Source organism: Simochromis diagramma, unplaced genomic scaffold, assembly GCF_900408965.1.
Source record: "Simochromis diagramma unplaced genomic scaffold, fSimDia1.1 OVJJ01000661.1, whole genome shotgun sequence".
In the NCBI taxonomy this organism is placed as follows: Eukaryota; Metazoa; Chordata; class Actinopteri; order Cichliformes; family Cichlidae; genus Simochromis; species Simochromis diagramma.
Window position 1 is genome coordinate 103259 of NW_024387100.1, and position 11909 is coordinate 115167.

Sequence of the window (11909 nt, forward strand, 5' to 3'; positions counted from 1 at the left end):
CTGGCCAGGGACCATCACATCACACTGCTATCATATTTTTTCTGTTGCTATCATGTTTCTGTTCTGAGATGTTATTACTTTTATGACAGATGTAACGAGAAATCTTCCAGAAAGTTAAATTTTTTATTCTAATCAAATATTTGATTCTGATAACAGATAAAGATTTTTTTTACTTTTGTTCTGCTATTTCATAGTTTATACAAATTTGGCCAATTCCTATTTATTTTAACCCTTTAGCCCCCAAAAAGTCGCCAGCGACAGGTTTTTCCAAACCTGAGCTCTGCCAGGGGCCCAACACGCCTGGACTTTTAGAAGAAAAGAGATGTCCGAAAATAAACCACAGGGTCAAATACTTGATTTTGTTCAGTGTTTTAGAGTTATTAATTTGAATTGACTAATTTAAATATTTTAGTCATGTACATTTTGATTGCCTTTAGTAAAAATGTCAAAATTTCAATTTCTTTTTTTTTTCTGTTATTAATCCTTGATTACATTCATATAGTATACAGTAGAGGAAAAAACCTACCAGACCTACCAGTTATGCTGCGTAACATTATTGGGGATAAAGGGTTAAGGAACCGCAATTAATTTTTTTAGTTTAGCTTGTGTTTAATACCATTTTTTTAATTTTTTTATCACCACACAGTAAACATTAAGTAATATGTAAAGCGTCCATTTATCCTCCATTCCGGTCCATTATCTTAAGCTTAGGCTGCTGCCCCTCGACCCAATCCGGTACTAAGTAGAGAAGCCCAGACTTCGCTCCTTCCAGGCACTTGGCCCAGCTCTTCCGGGGGAATCCCAAGGCATTCCCAGGCCAGCCAAAAAACATAGTCCCTCCAGCATGTCCTGGGTGTTCTGGGTCTCTTCCTGGTGGGACGTGCCCGAAACACCTCACCAGGGAGGCATCCTAACCAGATGCCAGTATCTAATCTGCCCTTTTTGTATGTTCCCCTCAGGTTGCCATGGTAGCAGATACAGGGGAAACAAGTGTAGACGATGCCGCAAGAAGGATGATGAAATTCCTCATATCACCTGAGCTGGCTGTGGAGTACAACATGCTTGGCCGACATGGGGAAAAAAAGTTCAGAGATTTGCGTCTTTTTAATGTTGTGTATGGTAAGTTAGTTTCACTTGAGACATTTGAACTTTAGAAAACTAAACTTTTTTAATAAACTGTTTGAAAGTGTAACTGAGATTGGTTATCATGCAATTTGTATATATTTTTTGAGGCAATAAAGTGAAATAAACATTGTTCTTTGCAAGTCATCACCAAATGAAGTAAGCTAAGATTAACTTTACTTTGGCTTGCCCATTTTTCTTCTTCTTCATTTGCAGAGGCACTGAAGAAGATTTATTTAACATCAAAAGTCAACTTGCAAGAAGAAGAGAAGCCTCTGTCCAAGTGGTTCACTGGAGCTAAAGACAGAGGAGGACCGAGGGCTGCAAGGGTACAAAATAGACTTACGGCTCTGTAAAAAACCAAAAAAAGAAACCCTGCTGATTCAAGATAAGCTTTTGAGTTTTCCATCTGACTTTTTCCCCATGTTGCTACAGTTCCAAATATCTAAGGAATTTTTCTGTAGTTTGACATTTCTAGTTTTTTAACGTTTACGCACTTTGGAATACAGTTACGTAAAATCACAGTTGTTGGACAAAATAAATGTGAAAAATGTTGTTTTGTGTACCTTCGTGATTTTTGAAGTGGTTTTATTTACAAACTAGATTTTGTTTGCGGTCAGCTTTAATATATTTGGTGTCTTTGTGTCACAGAACCCGTATTAGCCGTCTGAAAAACTGATTTTGTGACTTTGTGTTTTACTACATGGGGCCCACTCAGTGCCAGAACTTAGTCAATTCAAACTAGAAGTAAGATGCAAATACAGAACCCACTGCTAATGCCATTCCAACTTTTTAGCTCATGTTTTCCTCATGTTGTACCCACTAAGAACTTGAAAAATGGGGCCTAGGTGGGTTTCAATGTACTTTGCCCAGTTGGGGCACATTTAGTTCCCAGATTTTACCAATATAACACCGAGATGGGCTTATAAAATGGGGCCATTATGGAACCCGCGGACAATCCCACTTAAAACCCACTTTTTAGCCTATGTGGTGCCCACATGGTACCCACAAAAAACTTGAAAGATGGGGCCCGGGTGGGTTTCTCTGTACTTTTCCCAGTTGGGGCGTTTTAGTTCCCAGATTTTCCTAACATAACACCTATATGGGCATTTAATATGGGGCCATTACGGAACCCGCGGACAATCCTATATGGGGCCCATTTTTCAGCACATTTCCAAACCATATGGGCCCCACATATAAATGTTGGCTGGGTCCTGCCTTTAAAGCAGCAGCTGATGACTAAATTGTCATCAGTGGAAATATGTCTATACATAAGTCTATTTGTCTTTCTCTGCATTACGTTAAGGTGAATAGTTTCGGGATCCTCAACTTGATATTAATGTTGACAGAGCAGTTACAGTTCTTAAAGTTACAGCAAGAACACAAAGTCGCATGACTGCTATTTCTTTTCTCGTTTTCAGGCTTGTTTTCAGGCACTATCAGGCTCTGAAACACAATGGTTTGTTCTCCCACGTCGCAGTCATCTGTGTTGGAACTCTGCATGCAGCACAGAAAGGAGCGAAAAAAGTCGACCTACAAATGAGAAAAATCGACTTATGCAACATGGTCTCTTGGATAGTTTGGCTGCTTCCTCTATGAAAACTTGAGCAATCATGTGGTCTACAATTGGCTGATTTAAGTCCAAGGCTTGCAGAACTGATTCTGCATCTTCAAACTCTTTGCAGAAGGCTTTGAAAATCATCTTGTGGCATTTTTGGATGTTTTTTAAGGGAATTTCCTCACATTTATCCTTGACTTTAGCCCAGATTCTATTGGTAAGTTTCTTGTAGATGGTTTCAATTTTTTCCCCACTGATGATTTCGCCTGATTTTCTTACCACTCACTTAACCAGTTTTTCCATACAGATTTCGAACCAAATTCTGTGTACATTTCTGTTTTCTTCCTCGTCTATTAGGATTCCCGGATCACTCCTACCTGCTTGATTGGTCATTGTTTTTCAATATGCGTCTCTTTGCTCTGTCTTAGTTAAAGATAGCTTTGAAAATTGTTTAGTGATACAGAGAGAGGGGGTATATTTAAGAACTCTGTCCTTGTCAACGACTTAGTTTCGCTACAATTACTTTGGAAATCCGTTTTCAGAAAGCTTTCAGAAAGGGAAGATCGAGGTCTGTACATTTAACGCACGACAACTAAAAATGCAAAATGCAAGGTCCCGCTGTTTCACCCCTATTTATGGACTCGAGTGGAGGTCACGTGCTGCAAGATCAAAGGCACGTACTGTGACATCAAAGCAGAAAGGAACTGAGCTGTGTGACGTCATGCCGCGAGCGTTCACCTACATGCACGTGCACACAAGTGAGCGATCACTAATAAATCACAGACGCATCAACAGTGTTTTAGCTTCAGCGCCGGCGTTGAAGTCGGTGTTGTCAAGCTTTCAATCGTACCTGCAGCCAGTTCTTTGAAGCTCTCAAATGGGTTGAATGGCGGCTGTTTTCCACAATCATCGCAGAGCATTCCTCCAGCAGGTCCAACGCCTGATTCAACAAAACCCGCGACTCCGGCAGCTGTGCTCCGAAGCAGTTTGCTAATGTGATGCTAACTAGCTAATGTGATGCTAACTAGCTAATGTGATGGCTAACTAGCTAAAGAATCCTAACAATATGAGGTACTTAAAAAACAAAGGGGACGAAGGAGGAGGAGGAGAAATGGAGACAGCGATCTGACTGATTGGTTCATCTGAGGCTCTCAGTGGTTCCCTGTCTCAGCGAGATTCACAACACTTCTTGCAACAAACTCCCGTAACCATGGTTACAGGAGGACGCTGTTTGTGGCAGTCATTATCACAGTATGACGTCACAAAGAGACGTTAATAAATATTAATTCATGCAATTTAAACACATTTTTTATTTTACTATTGAGGTGTATAATGGTATAATATGGCATGACACCCTCGCTGATGTTGATGCCTAGGAATCTGAAGCAGCTGACTCTGTCCACCTCTGCTACTGCTGCTCTCCTGTAACCCACGATGAGCTCCTTGGTTTTGCTGATGTTAAGCACCAGGTTGTTGTCACGGCACCGTGATGTCACGCCTCTCACCTCTGTCCTGCATGACGTCTCATCTTCATCAGAAATGCAGTCAATGAGGAGATAACACTTTACTGATCGACGGCAGGAAAATTTGTGCGTTACCTCAGCTCAGGTAGAGATAGCAGAAGAAAATCCAATAATAGAAATAAAATATAAACAACTACAAAATAAATAAGATAATACACTATATACAACAGTAGCATACACAGTATGTTACTATGGATAGAGTGTTGTGGAAATGCAAGTCTCAGATCAACACAGCCCTGCCCTCCAGCACTATCCACAGCAACCCCTCAACAGCAACATTGTACCCATCAGGTAAAACATCGGCTGTATGTACAACAGTATGTACAACAGTAGCATACACAAAATCTTGAAGAACGTTGAATTCACTGAAGGTTTTAAAAATAATGCTGTAATCAGTTTAGTTACAGTTGCAGTGTTGTCTTCTGCCACAGCAGCAGACGACAACACAGGTTGACTAAGTGGGAGTGGGTGTTTTCAGACACAGAAGAACAATTTTAGATTAATCAAATGAAAATTTATACAATCAGCTTTCCAAATGTGAATGTTTCAGTTGTCTGTGAGTAGGAACTCAACTCTAATAAACTATAAGTTTAGTTAACTATAAAAATAGTATGCTTGTTTGCAAAACTTGATGTGTTTCTGCATCTTGACAGAGTTTCTCTTAGTTTGTGGTCTAGAGTCCTCCAAATGTAAGCATCAAACCAGAGCTAGAATTTGGCTGCTTAATAATAATAATGGATTGGATTTATAGAGCGCTTTTTAAGGCACCCAAAGCGCTTTAAAATACCACTATTCATTCACTCTCACACACTGGTGGAGGCAGCTACAGTTGTAGCCACAGCTGCCCTGGGGCAGACTGACAGAGGCGAGGCTGCCATATCGCGCCATCCGGCCCCTCTGGCCAACACCAGTAGGCAAGTAGGGTAAAGTGTCTTGCCCAAGGACACAACGACCAGGACAGAGAGCCCAGGGATCGAACTGGCGATGCGATTTCCAACCCCCTGAGCCACGGTCGCCCCCAGCTTAATCTTTATTTCCCTTCCTGGATGCTGTTTCTGTTTTCCATCAGGGTCGTTCTCATGCTTTCTATTCTGATGTAAAGTAACTGGAGGAAAGCAGCTCCCCAGAACAACGATTTGTCTCCAGACATTGGCCACCTCCACCATAGCAGATAACCAGGAGTGCTCCAAGGATCAGGAAACACTGGGGACTTGAAAAAAATGCTAAAATTATTTCAGAGTAAAGTTAATATAAAATGACAAACACTGTGTGCTTCCTAGTCAGTGAGGTTTAAATTTGATCCCTCTTGTTTATTGTATGTTGTATGTTTATTATTAAACATACTTGACCAATGTACGGTGCAGTTAAATGACATCAGTCAAATACAAAAACCACATATCAGACAAAAAAACATTGAATCAACACGAATCACTTATTTATATTGGTTATTATCAGTAATAATGGAAAAATAAAGGTGTGTTTGGTGTCACAGGTGATTGGCAGTCAGAGATGAGTCTGACGAAGAAGCAGCAGTGATGAACTGATGGAGCTGCAGTCTGTCAGCCTCCCTTGCAGCTGCGCCACAAACCAGTCCCCGCTGCACAGACCCTATCTGGGAAACTGGTTCCAGAGCCTGAGCATTGTGTTGAAGCAAGCTACATTGTATCTAATCAGTGTCTCTGATTCTGTTCCCATGTCCCGATTTTAATCAAACTGCAACGAAAAGCATTAAACCGTCTGTCAGCTGAGTTGTTGTGGCATGAATGTTCATCATGAATTGTTGAAAAATTGTAGCAACAAAGTCTTTAAGTATTTTTGTAATGGCTGAACGCAGTTTTTGCACAATTGAAAACGAGTGGGAGATGTAACAAAGGTGAATCTTTATTTAGGCTGTTGTCTGACTGCAGAATTACAAAGTCCAAGTGCAGAATGATAAAGTTCATTAGATTAAAAAGCAAATTAATTCCACTGTCCTTCATAAACTGAAGACGCCACCATTTAAACACAGAAAGCCAACAAAACAGGTGAAGATGATCAATGACAATGAGAGAGGAGAGGGACGTAAAACTAAACATGAAATGTTTCTGACAGTTGACCGCCAAAATAAATCAGGACATATCCGGTGTGAATATCGAACTCAACAGGGAAACAGACACAGGGATAAACCCCACGGAATAAAGACTCCAAACATGCTCAAGAACAAAAGAAGAGTATTAAACGATACCGTAAACACCTAACAAAGAGTTCAACATTGTAAAACTCAAGGTCAGTCCCAGATAGGGATGGGTATTGATAAGATTTTAACGATTCCGATTCCATTTTCGATTCTGTTTAACGATTCGATTCCTTATCGATTCTTTTTTTTTAAAAAGGAGAACACTAAAGTCGATTAGCTTAGAACTGTGTTTTATATCTTCTCTTTGAACAAGATAGAAATTTAGGAGTAACATGGCCTTACAAACCCAACAGTGAGATCTTAAGAGATCCACAGCCTACGGCTCTTCAATGGGGTGTCACAGGGTCCCCAGGAACAAAAAATGTATATGTAAAATAATAAAATAAATATTCTTCTGTAGCAATAACAAAGTTTAACATAAATTATTCTGTAGCAATTACACAAGAATATCCAGTAATGTCCTGCCTACAGTTAAACACATTCACTTACCAAAGTGAAATCGGGGGCATCTGCTGTGGCAAATGGGTGCAAGCCTTTGACCACAAACTTAGACACTGCTGGGTGACATTCGTCTATCCTGGCCTGAAAGGAGACGCTACCGGTAGACTGCAGCGAGAACTGCCAGCATCTGAGCCAGCCAGACTCTGTCTCTCTCATCATGGTTATCTAAATGCAACGCACAGTAATAGCAGGTTTTGTAATAAGGTAAATCGCGCTAACATAATAGTGATTAGTTACCTGCAGTATTAACGGGAGAGGACGTGGAAACGCTACCGCTGCTGCTGGGTTGAGCTTCGCTAGTCCGGAGCGGATCAAAAACACGACATTCGTTGAAAGCAATCGCGTGTTTTTTGAGCAAATGCTTTTGCATATTCGTAGTGTTTCCTCCCTTTGATGAAATCTCTACTTTGCAAGTATTGCACGTTGCCCTGTTGTCATCCTTTCTCATAAAGTGTAACCAAACTTTTGAGCGTTTGTGCCGCTCAGGCGCCGTGTTTCCTACTGGGTAAAAGACGCTACTCAACGTGATGACGTCATTCGGGGCGACTGGAATCGATAAGGGAATCGTTTTTAAAAGTGGCAAACGATTCCAAGGAATTGAAACAGTGGGAACCGGTTCTCAACAAGAACCGGTTTTCGATACCCATCCCTAGTCCCAGAGGACCCGTCCCAGCTGGTCACATTGTACAAATGTTTGGACAAATTTACTTGTAATCAGAAGGTTTTTCAGACCTGATTGCGCTTTTCTTCCCTAGTTCTCTTTTGAAATCTCTCTGTGATGATTTGTAATTTGAGATCAGATAACTCAGGCTTTCTGCTCCCTACTCCTCAGGCTGACTCTCTTCTAGGCTCTCCTGACTGTTCCCCTTTACATGCTGATGATGTGTCTTGTAAATCTGGATCCCTTTCCAGCAGGACGCTCCTCTTTTTCAGACAGTACCTCAGCTGCTCTCTCTCCTGACAGTCAGCTGTCCACCTCTGCATGGCCAGTCGAGCCAGCAGAGCGGCAGCCAGGCTGAGCACGGAGCAGAGGTTGAAGGTCGCAAACTGACATCCACGTCTTCCAGAGAGCCCAGACCTCCTGCTGCAAACAGACTGCACCAACCGTTGTCTCCCACCAAGCTGTTGTAGGACAGATCCAGTGCACGGAGTGAGGAGAGACAGCCCCGTCTGCACACGGCAGCTGCACAGAGGAAGAGGACCCATTGATAACTGATCACTTTATGCCTGTTCACTTTACTGTTTTGTTCACAATGTTTCTGATGGAGACAAAAATAACACCGAATAGTTTCATTGTTTTGTTTTATACGACAGCTACAGATGCTGGCAGCATGAAATAAATGAAAGTATCAATTTCCTTCAGGCTTTACTTGTCTTAATATACATTTATGCAGCCTAATGATCCACTACAGACCAAAAAAGAAAAAGTATAATGTCATTGTGTGTTAGTTACCCAGATGTGTCATCAGTGGTGAGCTCGCAGCTGCAAAGACGGAGCTCGCTGACGACTGATGGCTGCAGAGCATCCAGCAGGAGCGCCAAGTGACCCGAGGGATTAATAAAGTTCTATCTAATCTACATCGACAACAGAAAAAGAAAACCTGCTGCTTGCAACAGCATTGTGTTAGAAGCATTTTTACTGGAGTGAATGCATTTAACTGTACTTGCATCATCTGTTAAAAGTACTTATATATTGCAATAAGACTGCAAAAAGCAAAGGGGACTGAATTCTATAGTAATGTGGTATGTGTATAAGGTGACACATGTATGCAGTTTCCTGCCATTAGTGTAATGTAAACTTGGAATCATCACATATCTACAGGTATTTGTACTGAATGGAATGAGCTGTGGTGATTAAAAGCATTAGCAAAAGCATACTTACTAGTGGCCTTTTCTTCTTAGGTCTGGATCTTGATGCCTCTGGGACTGAAGATCACAGCCAAGTCACCAGTTTCATAAACAACAAACAAACAAAAAGCAATAAACAAAACACTTTCAGAGATTCGCACAAACTTGGTTTTCATCTTCATATGATAATGTTCCTTGAATCAAATCTTACCATACACACTCTACTACAGTGTATCAAACTAGTCTAAATACTTCCACAAACAATGACATACCCATCTTTGTCTTTTTGTGGCTTTCACCAAAAACTCTCCCCCTGGTGGATCCGGTGTTGACGTACGTGATTTTGGGAGAAAGAACAAAAACAAAATCACTTTAAATGGTTACATTAAATGTAATATATCAACATTCAATAGATTTGACTGTACATGTATCAGCTGGTGTAAAATACATGTTCCTTGATCCTTGGTCAGGGAACATAAATTATCTGTTGTTTCAGCCATCAGGGTACTCCTCTAAAATTCAGCCTGGACTCCAAATATAAGCATACAATCTATACAAACATACAAATCACCTTTGCTGGTCTTGTTGCCTGCGTGCTCCACTTGCCCCTCTGAAGTGCTCAGTGGGTCATCCTGTCCTTGTTGAGCTCATCTTCTCCATCACGTTCCTCACTTCCTCCACCTGCGTGGTCCTCACCTCCCGTGCCTCCATAATCGTTGCCTCCTCCTGGTTGTTGATCATTCAAGTTAGTTTAAACAATGGGATCAAACTTTTAACTTTATCCTGCTTTACGCCTCCTGGTTTGTAGCAGACTAAGTATATATGACGTATGAAAGGGAACAGAGTGGAGTTAGAGTGTGAGGGTGAAGGAGAAGATGTTGTGATTCAGTGATGATGATGATACGATGACCAAACGTCAGTCTGCTGGAAGTGCAAAATGCTACAGACCCCTGACTCCACCAAAACATCGAGCTTAAGACTACATACCTTTTCTTCAAGGCCCGTGTACAATGTGCTCTTTAACCTCTATAAACTTCAGATCCAAGTGTAGACACAGATGCCACACTGACAGACTGAAAAGAATTACAAAAGCTTTTGGTAAAACGTCTCATGATGACTATCTAAATTGCATGTGACTTCACTGTGTTGGAACAGATGTACTATAAATGCCAGTTCATCTCACAACAGCTACTGAATGTGTTCATTGAAGTAACTTTTTTTTTAATAATGTTTCAATGTATTTGTATAAAGATGGGTATGTAACAACGACCATAAGACACACTACAGCACTTTCAGCTTAAACTGATTTGTAATGGCCATTTAAACACCATTCAGCAATAGATCAACAACATTTAATTATTCAGGACTGTCTCAGTTATTTCCATTTTCCTTCATCAACAGCGTACTGGTTACCACATTTAAGCAAAAGGTCACTGGTCTGATCCCAGTCAGGAACACAACTGCCCACAGGAAGAGCATCCAGTGTAAAAAGGTCCCGAATTAAACACGCAGAGCGATCCTTTGTCACAAGGGAGCAACAAAAAGTAGCTACACATCCAATACAATATTTAAAACATTACTTAAACCTTTAAACAAACTAAAGTAAAATGTGATCATTTCTGCCCAGATTACTAACGTTTAAATATCCACAAAGGTTCTGATGCAACGTTATCTATACCCATCACTATTTTATTAAGCTACACCATCACTTGATTTTATGCCATTTACAGTGTGTAAGTACTTTAATACTTTAATTAACATAGATTCTCATTTACACATCACATGTGTCAGTTACACATCACATGTGTCAGTTACACATGTATCAATGAAGGAAGCAAACAGGCACAAACAGATTGTCAGTTGTCTAAGTAGCTGCAATCTGCAGATCAGTCTTTTGATAACTTTGCTTTCTTTCTATCTTTAAGCGTGAAAGCAGCAAAAGTGGCTGTCACTCAAGATTTGGAAAGGAAAAATAAGCCAGCATATGTTGTTAACTACTGCTGAGGAAGGAACCAACACTTATAAATTATGTGCTACTTATGTGAAAATGGGAGAAGGATTGATGATTGAATTTCTGTTTTTACAGTAATAAATTAGTAACAAAATTAGGCACATATTCAGTAAACATGGCATCCTTCAATTGCTCTCTTAGCCACCCCAGACGTGCCCCCATGTAGTCGTCCAGGATCCTGTCTGAGTACCACCAATGAATGATGCGTCTGACAAATGCTGATTGCTTTGCAAGAGGACTGGGATCGGGATTGGAGGGACAGCGGATTTCACCGGGAATGGGACAACAGCAGAAATAGCTTCAAACATCAACGGACACGTAAAAGCGCAAGCAAGAGTGGCCACAGACCCACTATGCCGGCCTTTGTACACTCTCTCCATCTAATGATAGAGAGGAAGGATACATTCACTACTTCTAGCCTCCACTATTCAAATTCAGTTTTCACAGTGTCCTAAAAGCTTCCTGAAAAGCCTTTACACTATTTTCCAAAACGCTGCATCCAGAGCACAGTCAGGGACTGGAAGGAGAGAGTAGATTTCCCCCATATGGACTTCTCTCTTCATTGGCTCCCAATTAAATAAAAATCCAAATACTTTCCCTCACACACAAGGTCTTGAATAATCACCACCAATTTTGTCTACAAGATCTCACAGTGCCATATCATCCCAACAGAGTGCTTTGCTCTCAGACTGCTGGCTTCCGAGGGGATTTAAAAGTACAATGGAAGGCAGAGCCATCACTTTTCAGGCCCCTCTCTGTGGAACCAGCTCCCACTTTGTATTCGGGACACAGACACTTGCTCTCATTTTTTAATTCAGCATGAAACCTTTTTGCCAAAGTCCAATAACTTGAAAGAGGAGCCAAAGACGTCCTCGTCCCAGATTCGTCCCAAGACAGATTCACACCTATTCGAACCTTGTCTGCTGTGACGTGAAGAACTCACGTGACCATTGCGACTCTCAAGGTGCTAAAAATCACGCAAGAGTTTAAATGCGTGAGAGGCCACACTTGAGTAGCAAAGAAGCTTTGCTGATGAGATTAAATGTGCAGTTGCATGAAAGCACTAGTCTTTTAGTGATCTACCTTTTGACCAGTTTAGAACCTGACAAGCGAGTAATCACAATGCCCACCTTGTTAATTGTCCTGAAAATCTGTATAAGCCGGACAATG

General features: G+C 41.0%; 1 long non-coding RNA gene across 1 annotated transcript; it reads left to right on the forward strand.

The window, feature by feature from the left end:
* The first annotated feature begins 930 nt into the window (after positions 1 to 930).
* On the forward strand, positions 931 to 2347 carry LOC120743036. The gene is made up of 2 exons (XR_005698031.1): positions 931 to 1119; positions 1339 to 2347. It is a non-coding gene; the product is annotated as an uncharacterized LOC120743036 (long non-coding RNA).
* The last annotated feature ends 9562 nt before the right edge of the window (positions 2348 to 11909 follow it).